Source organism: Magnolia sinica, chromosome 14, assembly GCF_029962835.1.
Source record: "Magnolia sinica isolate HGM2019 chromosome 14, MsV1, whole genome shotgun sequence".
NCBI lineage: Eukaryota > Viridiplantae > Streptophyta > Magnoliopsida > Magnoliales > Magnoliaceae > Magnolia > Magnolia sinica.
Window position 1 is genome coordinate 12,030,763 of NC_080586.1, and position 16,496 is coordinate 12,047,258.

General features: G+C 41.8%; 1 protein-coding gene across 6 annotated transcripts in view; it reads left to right on the plus strand.

Annotated features, from left to right (window-relative positions):
- Nucleotides 1-15,661: 15,661 nt before the first annotated feature.
- LOC131225372 (U4/U6 small nuclear ribonucleoprotein Prp31 homolog) overlaps nt 15,662-16,496 on the plus strand; it is a 60,164-nt gene continuing 59,329 nt past the window's right edge. For 4 of the 6 annotated variants that reach the window (XR_009161327.1, XR_009161328.1, XR_009161326.1 and 1 more), the window contains exon 1: nt 15,665-15,780. The gene's annotated coding sequence lies outside the window, so the exon portion shown is untranslated. Of the gene's footprint in view, nt 15,781-16,496 lie in introns of all 6 variants that reach the window. The other 2 variants (XM_058220898.1, XM_058220896.1) reach the window with 2 other exon arrangements.

Consider the following 16,496-nt stretch of genomic DNA (forward strand, 5'->3'; position numbering starts at 1 on the left):
TCTCTTTATAAGGACACATGATGCAGCGTCGATAAATATATATTTGACACGTGTCAAAGTTGTACACGTGTGAACTTTTAGAGCTACACGTTATTCCTGGAATGCGTGCCGGTAGGTAAAGCGGTCGGGGGCGAGAAAATCTTTGATACTCAGGCGGATGGCGATGCTCCCTACGCTTGCACGTAGAAATTATAGAGCCGGATGATAAATCCGTCAAAGTAAACCGTCTAAATGGTGGGCCCCTATAGAAATGGGTAATGACCCAGGGTTTATACCGAATGTAAGATTATAGCCTTTTGATTTGTGGGCATCTATTGGACGGACGAAACGGAAACCAACCAACAGTCCAAATTCAACAAACAGCTGTCCGTCCGGTCATCGAAGATCAGAATCATTTTAATCAATCTCATTTTTGGGCAGTGGTCCATCTACATCGTGTCCCTGTTTGGACGGTTTATAATCAGGTGGGCCACGTGTGTTTAAAAGAAGGAGCAGTTCGGGAAGTTGGACCAACGATCCAAATTCGATGATGCCAGGTCAGATAATCCTTATTGCTGACACGTGGCATGTACACCACAGGGATTGCCTGTAGCCGGAGAACCCTGGAAGGATTTAAACTATTCGCGATGCGGCTTCTTCCCACTGAAGTATTCCAGAAAACTCCCGAAAAGGGATGGGGATTGCGTCCTGCCCCCTGTGGATCGACTCGGTCCAGTTAATGGCTCTGTGGGACCCACAGTAATGTATGGGTTTTATCCACACCGTCCATACATTTTTCCAGATAATTATATAGTTTAATCCCAAATATTAGGCAGATATAAATTTCAAGTGGACCACACAGTGGGGATTGAACTCCAACCATTAAAAACTTCTTGGGAACCGCAGAAACTTTTGATCAAGCTGATATTTGTGTTTTCCCTCGTACAGGTCTATGTGTACTTATAAACAAGTTGGATGGCAAATAAACATCACGATGGACCCTAAAAAGTTTCAACGGCAGGCGTCATTATCAGCACTGCTTACTATAGTGTGGTCCACTTGACCGTTGGATCTGCTTGATCTTTAGGGCCACATGGTAAAATAATCTGAAAAAATGAATGGACAGTGTGGATAAAACCCATACATCACGTTGGGACCCACATATCCCCTGCCTTTGAACTGAAATTAGAGTAGAGTTACACCCACTTGATGGACGGTGTGACCCCCGTGCTAGAGCTATGATTGATTCTGGAAGATGCTCCTAAAGTTCAAGTGCACGAAAGAGGGTGTCAAACCAGGTGGGGCCACCCCAATCAAGTCCATTCCTGCTTTGTCCTGTGTTCGGGCCCTTCGGTTTGATTTTTAGGCCCAACAAGTACTTGTCTGGACTTTTGTTGCATTTGCCAATGTGCCCAACAAAGGCCCCATCTAGCTCAAAATAGGGGTGGAGATGGGTTGGCTCAGCCCACGGGTCAACTGGCCCAGCCCACTTCTTTTACGGGTTTGAGTCAAGCTAAATGAGTAGGTCCGGCTTGTGTTAAAAATCATGACCCATTTAAGAAAATGGGTCGGGTCTATGTTGAACCCACTCGACCTATATAGCTGATAATAGCCTCAACCAGAGGACCAGACCCCACTCGGCCCAAACCTGAAACTGTTTCGGGCCGATAAGTCGGGCTGGAGTTATTCAACTTATAGGCCCGAGCCCAGCCCATTGGTACCACTGGAAACAAATGAATAGCGAGCCTGTAAAATGGACGACTTGGGCGGATTTACTGCTAAAGCCTTTGGCAGGAAGTTCAAACCTAGCTGAGGGCCACTGTGAAGTTTGTGAGAAATTTATAATATTCATCCATCTTACGAGTATATTTTAGGGTAGAGATCAAAAGTGAGTAGGATACAAGACTCTAAGGGTTGGGTCTATGTTGAACCCACTCCACCCATATAGCTGATAATAGCCTCAACCAGAGGACCAGACCCCACTCGGCCCAAAACCCGAACTGTTTCGGGCTGAGAATCGGGTCGGAGTTATTCAACTAATAGGCCCGAGCCCGGCCCATTGGTACAAATGGAAACAAATGAATAGCGAGCCTGTAAAATGGACGACTTGGCGGATTGCCAAAGCCTTTGGCAGGAAGTTCAAACCTAAGTGAGGGCCACTTTGAAGTTTGTGAGAAATTTATAAGATTCATCCATCTTATGAGTATATTTTAGGATGGAGATCAAAAGTGAGTAGGGTACAAGACTCTAAGTGATTCCTACGGGAGGAAAATGTGGTTTCGGAGATTTCTACCATTGAAACCACCTTGTGTCAATGGTGGTGTTTACATGCCATCCAAATAGTTCATAACGTCATTTCTATTGGGATGTACTGAAAAAATAAATATTAGCATGATTCAAACCTTCTATGGGCCCATGAATATTTCAACTATAGACATTTAATCCTTACATGTTCACCTCACTTGAGTATTCCATACAGCTTGTTTTTAGCCTAACGTTTTAAAATGAACTCAGAAGACGAATTGGATTTCACAAAAGCATCACAGTGCCCCACATAGGTTTCCATTGCTTTAACTCAGTCTGAAAGGCTCTGGCAGCAAATCCGCTCCGCCGAGGGATGTCTATGATTGTTATGAGTTGGGCTGGGCATTACATGTTGGCCCTGATAAATGGGACACGGTTTGGCTGGTGTCCAAGCTTTATGGACCCCACCATTATATATGTGTTTTATCCACGCCATTCATCCATTTTTTTATACTCATTTTAGGATATGAGCTTAAAATTAAGGCAGATCCAAACCTCAAGTGGACCACACCATTGGAAACAGCAAGAATTGAAAACTTCTTGGGGTCCACAAGTTTTGGATCAAACTGTTATTTGTATTTTCCTTTCATCCAAGTCCATGTGACCTTCTCAATAGGATGGATGGAAAATAAACATTATAATGTACCCTGAGAAAATTTTAATGGTGTACTGTTTTCTCGTGGTGTGATCCACCTTATACAGTTATACTTATATCCGCCTCATTTTTGAGGTCGTGCCTTAAAAATATCTGGAAAATTATATGGCTGCAGGGATAAAATGCATTGTGGGTCCCACGGAGCTTCGACACCGGCTAACTGGCTGGTGTTGTGGTCACCGCCAAACTACGTCCTGATCAATGAACGGACTAGGCGTGGGCCCGAGTCAGACTTTTAGATAAATAATCGAGTGCAACCGGGATAAGAACGGCACATGGCCCATGACTCTACTGAGCCAACTACCGAGTAATAAAAAGGGGCCCTCAAATTGGGAATATGTTGGCTGGCCCACTGCCTATGTGGACAAATCAAAGGTTGTGCAAGCTCCTCTATTCCTCAACCGCAAGATATTGGCCAATTATGATAAGTTGTCCTGTCACTTCCAACGTTGCTAGTTGCTAAGGCTGAATCGTTTGATCCAGGCTGCTCATTCAAATGGGCCACATATTGTATGTGTCCTGACCCAAGTATCAAGCGTTCTGATCGTCACATGGGCTTCACTTGAATGCGTAATACCGTTCTTTAGTCGATTCAGATGATGGCGTCCAGACCATCCATCTAGTGAACTCGACCGTGTACTTGCTGTGGCATGAAAATCAGGCTGGTCGGGCCACTAGGTGGGCCAGGCATGTGCTAACTCCCAGAGTCGATGTCCATTGTTTGTGTGGTACACATGATAACTGGATCGGCTGGACTTTCATGTCATAGTGCATAAATGATAAGCCCCACCAGATGAATGGATGGGATCTCACACAAGCTTGTCACACTAGCATGTGTATAGAATTAGTCAGTAGCCTTAGGGCCTATTTGTTAACTCTGAAAAATAATACTGAAGTGACGTGGTGAAATTCAGTTGGTTGAATGCCACGAGCGTGTTCCCTCACAAGTAATGCTCTTTTCTTTGGAGGTCCGTTAGACGCCCCTCTCCATTCACTGCTGCACGCACTCGACCAAACAAGAGGTAAACGTTATTTTCAACTCTTTTCTTTTCTTCGCTCCACTGATGAAACGACATCACCACTTTCCCTGGGTGCCACCATGATGTATGTCCACTAATGAAACGACATCACCACTTTCCATGGGTGCCACCATGATGTATATATTGTATCCACACCGTCTATCCATTTCGTGATATCATTTTAAGGCATAATGCAAAGAGTGAGAAAGATCCAAATTTCAAGTGCACCCAAACATAGAAAACAATAGATATCGAATGCCTACCATTAAAACCTCTTTGAGCCACAAAAGCTTTCAATCAAAATAATGTTTATGCTTTACCTTATTCCACATCTTTTCTAGCTTATAAAACGTTGGATCTCAAATAAACATCATGTTCAGCCCGAGAAGGTTTCAATGGTAGCAGTCACCTCCTACTATGTTCTGTGGTGGGGTCCACTTGAACTTTGGATCTGCCTAATTCTTTTGCTCAACTCCTAAAATGATCTCTCCAAATGGATGGATAGTGTGGATACAACACGTATATCATGGTGGGCCCAAAGAATGCGGTGACATGACATTGATAGTCAGAATAGTTACCTTCTGGTTGAGTAGCCAACCGGCGCCCCAACTCTATTTAATTTAAAGAATTAAAGGTCCCATCTTCTGCAAATTACGAAAATGCGGACACATGAGTATTAAAAGTAGTAACATTTCTAGGTGGCACCCACCATGATGTTTTGATAAATCTATCCCCGCCATCAGTTTTTCTAGATTAGCAATGATATTGATCCAAACTTCTAGTGGGCCACACGATAGGAAAAGGTGAGGATTAAGCTTCTGCCATTGAAATATTCAAGTGGCCACAAAAGCTTTGGATTATGTTAATGTTTTTATAATTTCAGTTCACCCCAGTAGGAATGACCTCATGAACCATATGGATGACATATATACATCATGGTGGACCCAGGAAATTTTCAACCACAGAATTCCCCCACTTACTCTTTCCAAGCCGTACGGCCCACATGAGTTTTAGATCTGCCTCATTTTTGAGCCTACATTATCATATGATATGAAAAAAATAATGGACGGAGTGGATTTCTCACAAATATCATTGTGTTCCCCACCTAGCTTGCCGTGGAAGGAAGTTCATGCGGATGGCTTTGGCCGCAATTGCGGTTCGGAAAAGGAAACTGGTTGGCTTCTGAGCCAATGGATGTTACGTCACCAAGTTCTTTGGGCTCACCATGATGTATGTGTTGTATCCACACCATCTATCCATTTGGAGAGATTATTTTAGGGAGTAAGTAAAAGAATTAGGCAGGTCCAACGTTTTATTGGACCCCACCAAAGAAAACAGTGAGAGGTGACGACCACCATTGAAACCTTCCTAGAGCCGACCATGATGTTTATTTGAGATCCAACCTTTTTATAAGTTGAAAAAGACATGGAATAAGGTAAGGCATAAATATTAACTTGATCGAAAGCTTCTATGGCCAGAGAGGTTTTCATGGTAGGCGTTCAATCCCCATTGTGTTCTACAGTGGGGTGCACTTGAAATTTGGATCTTTCTCACTCTTTGGGTTATGCTCTAAAATGATATCACGAAATGGATGGACAGCGTGGATCCAAAACATACATTATGGTGGCGCACATGAAAAGTGGTGACGTCACTTTAGCAGGGTAGCACCGAAAAAAGAAAATACTTGAAAATATAGTTTACCATTGCGTGGTCGAGTGCGTGCACGGGCAATCGGGGAGAGAGACGTCAAACGGAACACCAAGGAAAAGAGCATTAATTATAAGGAAACATGCTATTAGTATTCAACCAACTGAAGTGTTCAGTATCCAATCCGCTCCCCGATATTGGAAAGCGGCTTGTTGAGGAAGGTTGCAAGGGAAGCGAATTGCATTGTGAGTAACCTGGTAGGCTTAGCGTACCGAATAAACTATGTAAGGTCTACATGAGTTATTTATTTTATCTTATCTGTTCATCCATTTTCTCAAATAATTTTAGGGCTTGAGTCTAAAAATGAATCATATACAATGTTCAAATGGACCACACCACAGGAAACAGTTGAACTAAACTTCTACTGTTAAAAATTTCTTGGGGGCTAGCTTATATTTGTGTTTTCCGTTCATACATGTCTTTACGATATTATGAACAAGTTGGATGACAAATAAACGTCACTGCGGGGCCTATAAAGGTTTTAACGGTGGAAATCATTATCCCCACTTTTTCATGTGGTTATGATCCACTTGATCTTTGGATATGCTTGAATTTTGGGCTCAACCCCTTAAATTAGATGAAAAAAGAGATGGACGGTGTGGATAGACCACTTGCATTCAAGGTGGGTCTAACTTAGTTTACTAATGGCCCAGCTTAGTTTACTTAGCACGATAAAAGCTTACTGAGTAACTCAGTACACAATTCGATTTCGATTGGGGAGTCACGATACAGATAAAAGCGAAAATTTTCGAATGCAGATTAAATACCGCCAGGCTGAGTAGCCACTAAAGTGATGTCACCAAGTTTTATGGGCGCACCATGATGTATGTGTTGTATCCACACCACCCATCCATTTGGAGATATCATTTTAGGCCATGGGACAAAGAATGAGTCAAATCCAAAGCTCGAGTGGACCCTACCACAGAAAACAGTGAAGAGAGTGACACCCACCATTAAAATTTTCTAAGGGCCACAAAAGTTTTCGATCAAAATGAAATATGTTTTTTCCTTTCTTTCATGTCTCTCTTAACTTATAAATGGGTTAGATCTTAGAAAAACATCATAGTGGACCTTGGGAAGTTTTTAACGATGGGCGTGCCTCTCCCCGCTGTTTACTATGGTGGGTCCACTCCTGATTTGGATGTCTCATTCTTTGTCTCGTGCCTTAGAATGATCTCTCGAAATGGATAGACGGTGTAGATACAACACATACATTATGATGGGCCCCACAAAACTTGGTGATGTCACTTCAGTAGCAAGTCAGGCCACTCAACCTGTCAGTATCTACTTCGGGTACGAATTTTTCGGACGCCGATCGCGCACTACCCCCACCCGTCCCTAGCTCCGAATGGCTAGGTCTGTGGGGCGGGCCCACCGTGATGTATCTATACATCCAACCTGTCAATCCCTTTTCTCATATTATTTTAAGGCATCAAAACAAAAATGGGGCAGATCAAGTGGACCACACTAAATAATAAGCTTGGTTGCATTAAAATGTACAAAGCATTAAATGCAAGAGTCATCTGTGGTGTGGTTCATTTGATTGTTGGACCTATCTCATTTTTGTTTTGATGCCTTAAAATAATCTGAGAAAAGGGATTGACGGCTTGAATGTATAGATACATCACGGTGGGCCCACCCACAGGCCTGTCGGTTCAGAGCTAGGGACGAGCGAGGGTAGTACGCAATCGGCGTCCAATTTTTCTACTCGGTGCATCATGATCGAAAGCAGATTGGCTGGTGTACCTCACACCAGCTGTATAAGTGTTGTCACGCTCCGAAATTCGGTACCCGAGTTGGCCAGGTTCGAACCCGAATTCCAAGACTGTGAGTTGTACTTAAACAAAATATACAACATAGACCACATTATAATCATGTATTTTTAAGGCAATTAGAGCAACTAAAAGAGTAAAAAAATTATTGTCATTAAATAATGTCCACTAATCAATCCTTAAACATTTACTTACATTAATATTCAACAATAAATAATAACAAAATGCATTGAATTTTAATTAATATTCAAATAAACAAAAGGAAAGGTCTTCGATGTTGCTCAATTGGTTCTTCATGTATAAACCCTGCAAAAATCTATACGGGTGTGAGCACGACGGCTCGTAGGTTCACATCATTCCCAAAATTAAAACTTCTACATTAGCATGTAACAATAAATACATAATGAAAGGTCGATTCATAATGCGTAGTATCGCAAGCTGATAAGGGTCTCACACAAAGGGCCACAACTCACGTTAGTCCCATTCCTAACGTGTGAAGTGATTCCAAGATGATAGACTTCAAATTCCGAATAGTCTCATACCTATTGGGGATCGTGGCCCACTAATGTGTACATCAAGTCTGTATTTACGCATTCACAACCCAAATATAAGAGAACATTAACATTTCAATATATAATAACCATTAAAATTCTGCTGATGAAGTCAAATAAAATAACTTCTGATTCATTTTTAGACTTTGTCAGGGCTGAGCACTTGTGTATTCATTTTAAGGATTAACCCAAGGCAGAGCACTGTGACCGTTTTGGACCTCCCAGGGCAGGGCACCGTGTATCTAACATTTTAGGGAGTCCGGGCAGAGCACTCATGTATACATTCACTTAATCTTAAATAAAGAAAAATATAACTTTCATCCTGGGACACGGGTCATGGATCAAATATTTAGATACGACGCATCCTGAAACACGGGCCAGGAGTCGAATGTCTACAATTGCTAAAAAAAAATTAACATGATAATCCTTTCAGGCCAGAGCACCTATAACAAAATAACATGATAATCCTTTCAGGGCAGAGCACCCATCATTTAAATATATTTAAAAGAAGTTAACAGTAGTCAAATGAATTTATTTCACATATCAAATATCAAATAAATGCATTTTACATCACGTAAAACTAAAATCAAATAACTCAAATTATCAATACAAAATAAATAATCAATGAAATCAAAATGTATACCTATGTAGTCTTTTCAATCAGGAAGATCACCTACTTGTTGTGAATAAAAAATGTAATAGGAGGACGATAATCTGATGTAGATATGACCTACAGCTATGCTTGGAGCAGTCAACACTTAATCGCAACACAACTATATATGACTTTGCGATGGTTTTTGGCATGATTGATAAAGTTTCTGATGGATGGAAAATGTGGCTCAAATCAATCCTAAAAATCTGCTCAAATGGTGGAATTAGCGGGTCGTCGAGTTGACTCACTGAGTCAACTCTGTACTCAACTTCTTCCTTCCTCTTCTTTTATGTTTTCCTCTCTTTTTTCAGATCTTTCTCCTCTAATCCTTCCTTCCAATGGTAAATCAGCAAAGGGGTGTGAACAAGCAACTCGAAGCAATGAGTCACTAACTCGCTAATGATTTTCTCTCCCTTTCTCGAATCAATTTTTTCTCTCACTTCCTTTTTTTCTTTCTTTTTAGATCTCTCACACTGGCGTCAATGAGATTTTTCAAAGTTTATATTATGGAATTCATCTTGTAAAAGGAGTTTACAGTTGGCATCTTGAGAGAGATTAGTAGAAAGGTGGGTTGGATTTCTCAGTTGATGTGCACCAGCACATCACTTTTCTCACTTTTTTTTTTCTTTTAAAGGGTAGGCCCATAGGAATGGTGTGACAAATCCATACCGTCCATCACTTTGGTCCACCCGTGTTAGGGCATGGGCAAAGAAATGAGGCTGATCCAAAGTTCAAAAGGGCCACACTGAAGAAAACAATAGAACTTGGAATACCCACCTTTAAAAAAATTTGGGCTGTTACAGGTGCTGTGTTGACGTCAACAAGTTATGTGGGTCTGATCATGAGGTATGTGTTATATCCAAACCGTCCATCCATTCGGTGAGATAGTCTTACGGCTTGAGACGAAAAATAAAACGGATCTAACTATCAAGTGGACCACACTGCAAAAAGCAGTGGAGGATTGAACATCTACCATTGAAACCCTTTTGGGGGTCACAGAGGTTTTGGATCAACATGATATTTGTCTTCATTCAGGTATTTGTGACCTTATGAATAGGTTGGATGGAAAATAAACATTATGGTGGGCCCTATGAATTTTTTAACGGTGAAAATCATTATCTCCGCTGCTATTTGTGGTGTGGTCCGACTGATCTTTGGATATGATTCATTTTTAAAATAATGCTTTAAAATGATCTCTAAAAATAGATGAACGGTGTAGATATAATAAATACATCACTGTGGGGCCCATGTAACTTTGATCTCCTTCGAACCGTTATTACAACTCGGAGCTCGAGGAACGTCTCACGTACCTACAACAGCTATATAGCTCGTGTGTGGTACAGCAGCCAATCCGCTTCCACCGTGATTGTTCCACGTTATTAATGATTTCATTTAATGCATAATCGGATTGCATACTAAGTTAATCAGTAGGCTCTTATCGTTTAGAGTAAACTCGGTTAAGCCCACTGTGAATCCACGTGGTTTATCCACACTGTCCATCCGTTTTTTCAGATCATTTTAGTGGTTGAACCAAAAATTGAAGTATATCAAAATCTAAAATACACCATACCAAAAGAAGCAGTGGGAGTATTGATTTTCACCGTTGAAACTTTTCTAAGGGCCCAACGATGTTTATTTGCCATTTAAACTGTTCATAAGATCACACAGATATGAAGGGAAAACAAAAATATCATCTTGATCTAAAACTTCTGTGGGCCCCAAGAACTTTTCAACGGTAGACTTCAATTCAGTTCATTTCAGGTGGTGTGGTCCACTTGAGATTTGGATATGATTAATTTTCAGTTTAAATCCCTAAAATTATATAATAAAATGGATGGACAGAGTAGATATAATGCATAAATGATGGTAGGCCCCATGGAGTTTACTCAGTACGCAATCCGCGTCCATTTAATGGCCCAACAGTGGGGCGGGGACTAGGTACTACCATGCCAGTTCCGAGCTGAGACGAGCAGATGCTCTGAGGGCTAGAAGTGTGCATTTGTGACTCGATCCGACCTGATCTGGCTCGTTCCGAACAGAACCGACGGCCAAGATCGGGCCTGATCGGGTAGGGATTTATAGATCCGATCTTTTTCGGGTCGGTTGAATAGTCCGAGTCTATTGGGCCGAGTTGACTGGGCCAAATCAAATAGCCCGACCCCAACTCATCTATTTTTAGAAATCAATATATATATATATATATATATATATATATATATATATATATATATATATATATATATATATATATATATTACCCTAACTTTCCTAACCCTCTTTTTTCTTGCTGACTCTCCCTTTCCCCTCTTTTCTCACCCTAACCCAACCCGAACGATGGACAACCGCTGCCTAACGTTCTGCTGCCTGCCCGACGGACGATCTTCTTCCTCTCCACCAGTCTCCTCTTCTTCTTCAACACCTGTTTTGCTGCCTGCGATCTAAGATCATGACCCAACTCCAAACTCCTTAATTTCGAAAGTAACCCTGAACGCTTCAACAAAACAAAACCCAAACCCCCTCTCAATCTCTATCCATTTTTTTTTCAAAAATGCCCTCAACTTCCTCGAAATTCCGCTCCTTCCTTCTCTTGTTCCTCACCTTCTTCGATGCTCTTGCACTGGATTCAAACTGCCGAAAGGGAATATGCAAGACCTTCGTCGCCCTAAACGGATTCGGTTGTCTCCAATTCACTGTAAGTAAATCTCTCTCTCTCTCTCTCTCTCTCTCTCTCTTGTTTTGGAGGCACGCGGGAGTAGCAAATCAGGTGGTTTCCTTCTCTCTAAATGGCCGAACCAATGGGGTCCACCATTTTTTAGTCGAGATTCACGTTCTAATGTGAGTTAGTTTCACTATTTCACGAGCAAGGCTCTCCTCATAAGGTAGTCCGATGGACTACACGTCTTCCCTCGTTTTTTTATTGGGTGACCTGGATCGCGCAAACACTACGTTTATCAGACAGTTCTAACCATCGATTTTTTGAGTCACCACCATCAAAGAAATGTGCGCGAAACTCAAGTTTTTGGTTTTACCAGATTCTCATCTCATTTGCTAATTCAAGTAGTCCTGGAACCATGTAGTGAATCCATGGGACCCACATGTACTCAGTTCGGAGACTTGAATAGCGAACGGTCAGATCTCATCATTTCTTGTGATGGCAATAAATGGACCACTCAAATCAGTGGACCCTGCCCTTTTTATTTAATTTATTATTATTATTTTTTAATTTTTCAGGTTCCAACAAGCGACCTCTACCTTCTAACAATGCAAAGGATTTCAAGTAGAAACATTGCAATACACAACGAAACTATTTGTAGGCCACAAAAGTTTTGGTACAGAAGGAAAACAACCGATCCAAACTTGGCTCAATCCGATCCGACTCGGTTTTCCTGACCGAGTCGGACTCAGATCGGTCCAAGGGCAGCATGTGTTAGGATCGGATTGGGGTTAGATGACGCAGACTCGGTCCTGAATCAGTCCGAGTTCGGGTCAGGCCATGTAAAACTCGGACCGGGTCGAGTTGGACCCAATCCAATTTGACTCGGTCCGATGCTCAACTCTATCGAGGGCCACTTGTGATGTATGACTTTTAGAGCTGGGCAATCCTGACCCGATCCAATGGATTCGACCCGATCTGACTAGATTCGACCCGATTCGACGGCCTGGATCGATGCGGATTAAGTAGGGCAGTCTAGATCCAAAAGATTTTCGGGTCGAGTTCGGATCCATGCCTACCCGGACCGATCTGATCCGACTCGATTCGGAGTGAACAAACCACATGCATTTGTTGGCACCGTTTGTAGGACGTAGCTTCTATATGTATTGCGTGAGAAAAGGAGAGACAAATTTGCTGAACATGATGATTATCCGATTACTGCTGGCGTGGAGGTGGCTTCACAACTAGATATGGATTAGCTTGGCTCGCTTCCAAACGGCCAAGAGCAACATAGGCTACTGCACAGGAGTATAGAATTTCATCAGGTGGAGAGAGAAAGCAACTGGTTAGTTCTCTCTCTTATGAGACCTGAATTCTCTGCTGCTCCCATGGGAAACGGATTGTCCACTCCCCCTGCCACCAGCTCTGTAGCTGGTGGTTGGTGCTCTGTGGGACCCACCATGATGTATGTGTTTTGTCCATTCCGTTCATCCATTTTTAAAGATCATGTCATAGCTGGATACCAAAAATGAGGGGAATATAAATCTCAGGTGGACCACACCACATGAAAACAATAGCGGTTGGATATCCACCATTAAAATCCTCCTAAGGCATATTATACAGTTTATTTGACATCCAATCTGTTGATTAGGTCATATAGTCCCAAATGAAGAGAAAAAACAAAGATCAGCTTGATCTAAAACTTTTATGGCCCTCAAAATGTTTTTAATGGTCGACTCTCATTCAACGTTGTTTCCTATAATGTGGTCCACTTGAGATTTGGATATACCTCAATTTTGGACTTATACTGTAAAATGATCTGTAAAAATAGATGGACGGCATGGATGAAACACACACTTCATGGTGGGGCCCACATAGCAGCGACCATGTCAGGGGGAGTAGCCAATCTGTTTCCCTCTCTGTGCGCCCACTATGATGTCTATCTGACATCCACTCTAGCTGGCGTAGTACGTGTCGTGGGAAGACGAGCACTGACCCTCCTCAAGCTCCGAGTTGTACGAACAGTTCAAAGGATATCAAAGTTACAAGGGCCCCACAGTGATGTATTTATTATATCTACACCGTTCATATAATTTTAGAGACAATTATAGACCATTGTAAAAAAAAAAAAAGAGAATAATATCCAAAGATCATCTGGAGCACACAACAAATAGCAGTAGAGAATGATTTTCACCGTTAAACAATTTGTGTGGTCCACATGATAGTTAGATCTGTCTTATTTTTCATCTCAAGCCTTAAGACGAGCTCGCCAATGGATGGACGGTTTGGATATAACACATACCCCATGATCAGACCCATAGAACTTGCTAACCTCAATACAGCAAGTCACAGACTTGCGTGAAAAGGAAGTCACTGCACTGTCGTGCAGTACACGCCAACATTGTAATATGTCAGGAGAAATCGCAGATACAGTTCTTTCATAGTCATGTGGGACCCACCTTGATGTATATGTTTTATCTAAGCCGTTCATTCATTTTGATATACCATTTTAGGCTTTGAGTATAAAAGTATGATATATTGAAGACTGAAGTGGACCACACCACATGAAACAATTAGATTAAATTCAAATGATCCGAATCGTACCTAACCCGATCCGACTCGGTTTCCTGACCGAGTCGGACTCGGTTCGGGTCAAGCTAATCATGCATCGGATCGGTTCGAGTCAGTTGACCTAGACTCAGTCTCGGATCGGATCGAGTTCAGGTCAGACTATTTGAATTTCGGATCGGATCGAGTTAGGCCCAATCTGATCCACTCCAGATCGATGCCCAGCTCTATCAATGACTTTTATACACACGGTATATTCATTTTTCCATATCATTCTAAAATATATAACAAAAAGTAAGGCAGATTCCAAGCTCAAATAAACCACACAGTGGAGATTAAATTTCTATCATTGAAAACTTCACAGGTACTACGGGAGTTTTGCATCAAAATGATATTTCACTCCATACAGGTACATATGACCATATCAACAGGTGGGATGGAAAATAAACGACAAGATGGACCCTAATAAAGTTTCAATGGTAGGCGTCCTTAGCCCCGCTGTTTCCTGTAGTGTGGTCCACTTGAGCGAGCCTTGGATCTATTTTATTTTCCGTCCAGTGTTTTAAAATGATATGAAAAAATGGATGTACATTGTGGATAAAAGCCATACATCATGATGGTACCTCAGTGGCCCTCGAAGCATCCGCCTGTCCGGAGCTCCGAACCGGCAGGGTTATTACTTAATCCACGCCCATCCGCGCGCATGACGGTGGGACGCCGGTTAGATACTGACAAGGTCATGTCGTGTATCCATTCTGTCCATCCATTTGGAGAGATCGTTTTATGTCATGAGAAAAATAATGAGGTAAATATAAACTTCAAGTGGACCCCACCATAGAAAACAGTGGGAACAGTGACATCCACCGTTCAAAACTTCTTGGGGGTCACAGAAGTTTCCGATCAAGCTGGTATTTTTGTTTTCACTTCATCTATCCCTATGTTAACTTATGAATAGGCTGGATCTAAAATATACATCATGATGGGCCCTATAAACTTTTCAACGGTGGGTGTGACTTCTCCCACGGTTTTCTGTGGTGGCTACACTTGAACTTTAGATCTATCTAATTCTTGTTCTCATTCTATAAAACGATCTCTACAAATGGTTGGACGGCATGGATACAACACGTGCACCATGGTGGGTCCACAGAGCTTGGTGACGTCATTTCAGTAGCGGTTTAGCTACTGACCTTGTATCTAATCCGCGTCCATGACGGTGGGCCACGGAAGCGGATTGCGTACTGAGTAACTCAGTACGGTAAGCGTACTGAGCAAACTCCGTGGGCCCCCGTGTCATTCATACATTGTATCCACTCCGTCCATCTCTTTTAACACATACTATTAGGGGTTTATACCAAAAACGGATTATATAAAATTTTCAAATGGACCACACACCAGAAACTGTGTGAATTGAACATCTACCGTTGAAAAATTCTTGGGACAACAGAGGTTTTAGATCAAGCTGATATTTGTGTTTTCCCTTCATCTATGTCCTTCTGATCTTATGAACAGGTTGGATGACAAATAAACATCACTGAGGGCCTTAGAAAATTTTCAACGGTTGAAATCAATAATTCTACTTTTTCCAGTGGTTTGGCCCACTTGAGCCTTGTGTATGCATTAATTTTGGGTTGAACCCATAAAATGATCTGGAAAAACGAATGGACGGCGTGGATAAACCACATGCATTCGCGGTGGGCCCAACTGAGTTTACTCAGTACGCTGTACGATAAGAGCGTACTGAGTAACTCAGTACGCAATCCGATTTCGTGGGCGACGGAGTTTTGCCACGTATACAAGTACCGAGGTCGGCGCTGTGTTCTATCACACCCCGCAATCCGAGTACGGAGTAATAAGAGGGAGAGAGCGCGCGAGAGAGACGTACCAAAGAAAAGAGGAGAAGGTGAATAAGAAAAAGAGTAGGTTTTCTTTTGTTATTCCCCTTCCTCCCCTCTTTTTTTTTTTTTTTTTGGTTTTTTTTTTTGAGTATTTTTGGTCTCATATCGCCGGTATCGTCGACACATCGCGATATATCGACGATTCATCTCTATGTATCGATATTGGCGATAGATGGCTATGTATCAGTCGATACACGGCGGTATATCGCGATAATATCGCCGATATCTCAAAACTCATGAACTTCATTGGGGTTTTGTATCGGAGAGGTGCGATATCGATAATATCACTATCACATACACAGAAAGATTTGATGACAGTTGTGCAATGGATTTTGTCCTTGATAGAATGGAATGGCAGAACAGTTGTGCAATGGCCCCCAATTATAGTTAGGATAAGGTTTAGATCATAATGATGATCTGTGTTCAAAATATCGATATCACGTTATGTATCGCACCCTTGGTATGCGGATACATATCGTTGTATCGTATAATGTATCGCTGTTGTTGGAAATATGGGGAACCATTGAAAAATTGGTCAAATTTTTTGGTAGAACTTCAGTGATTGTTTAAAAAGACATCAATACACACTTATGAATCAAAGCTGATGCAACCAAATGGCCACACATGCCTATTGTTCAAGATTTGAAGAAAAGGCCCGGATCTCACACGACCATGCTCCACACGTGTGTACAAGAAAAGGACCACCTTCCTTTTTTAGCCATCATCACTTTCCATTTTTTT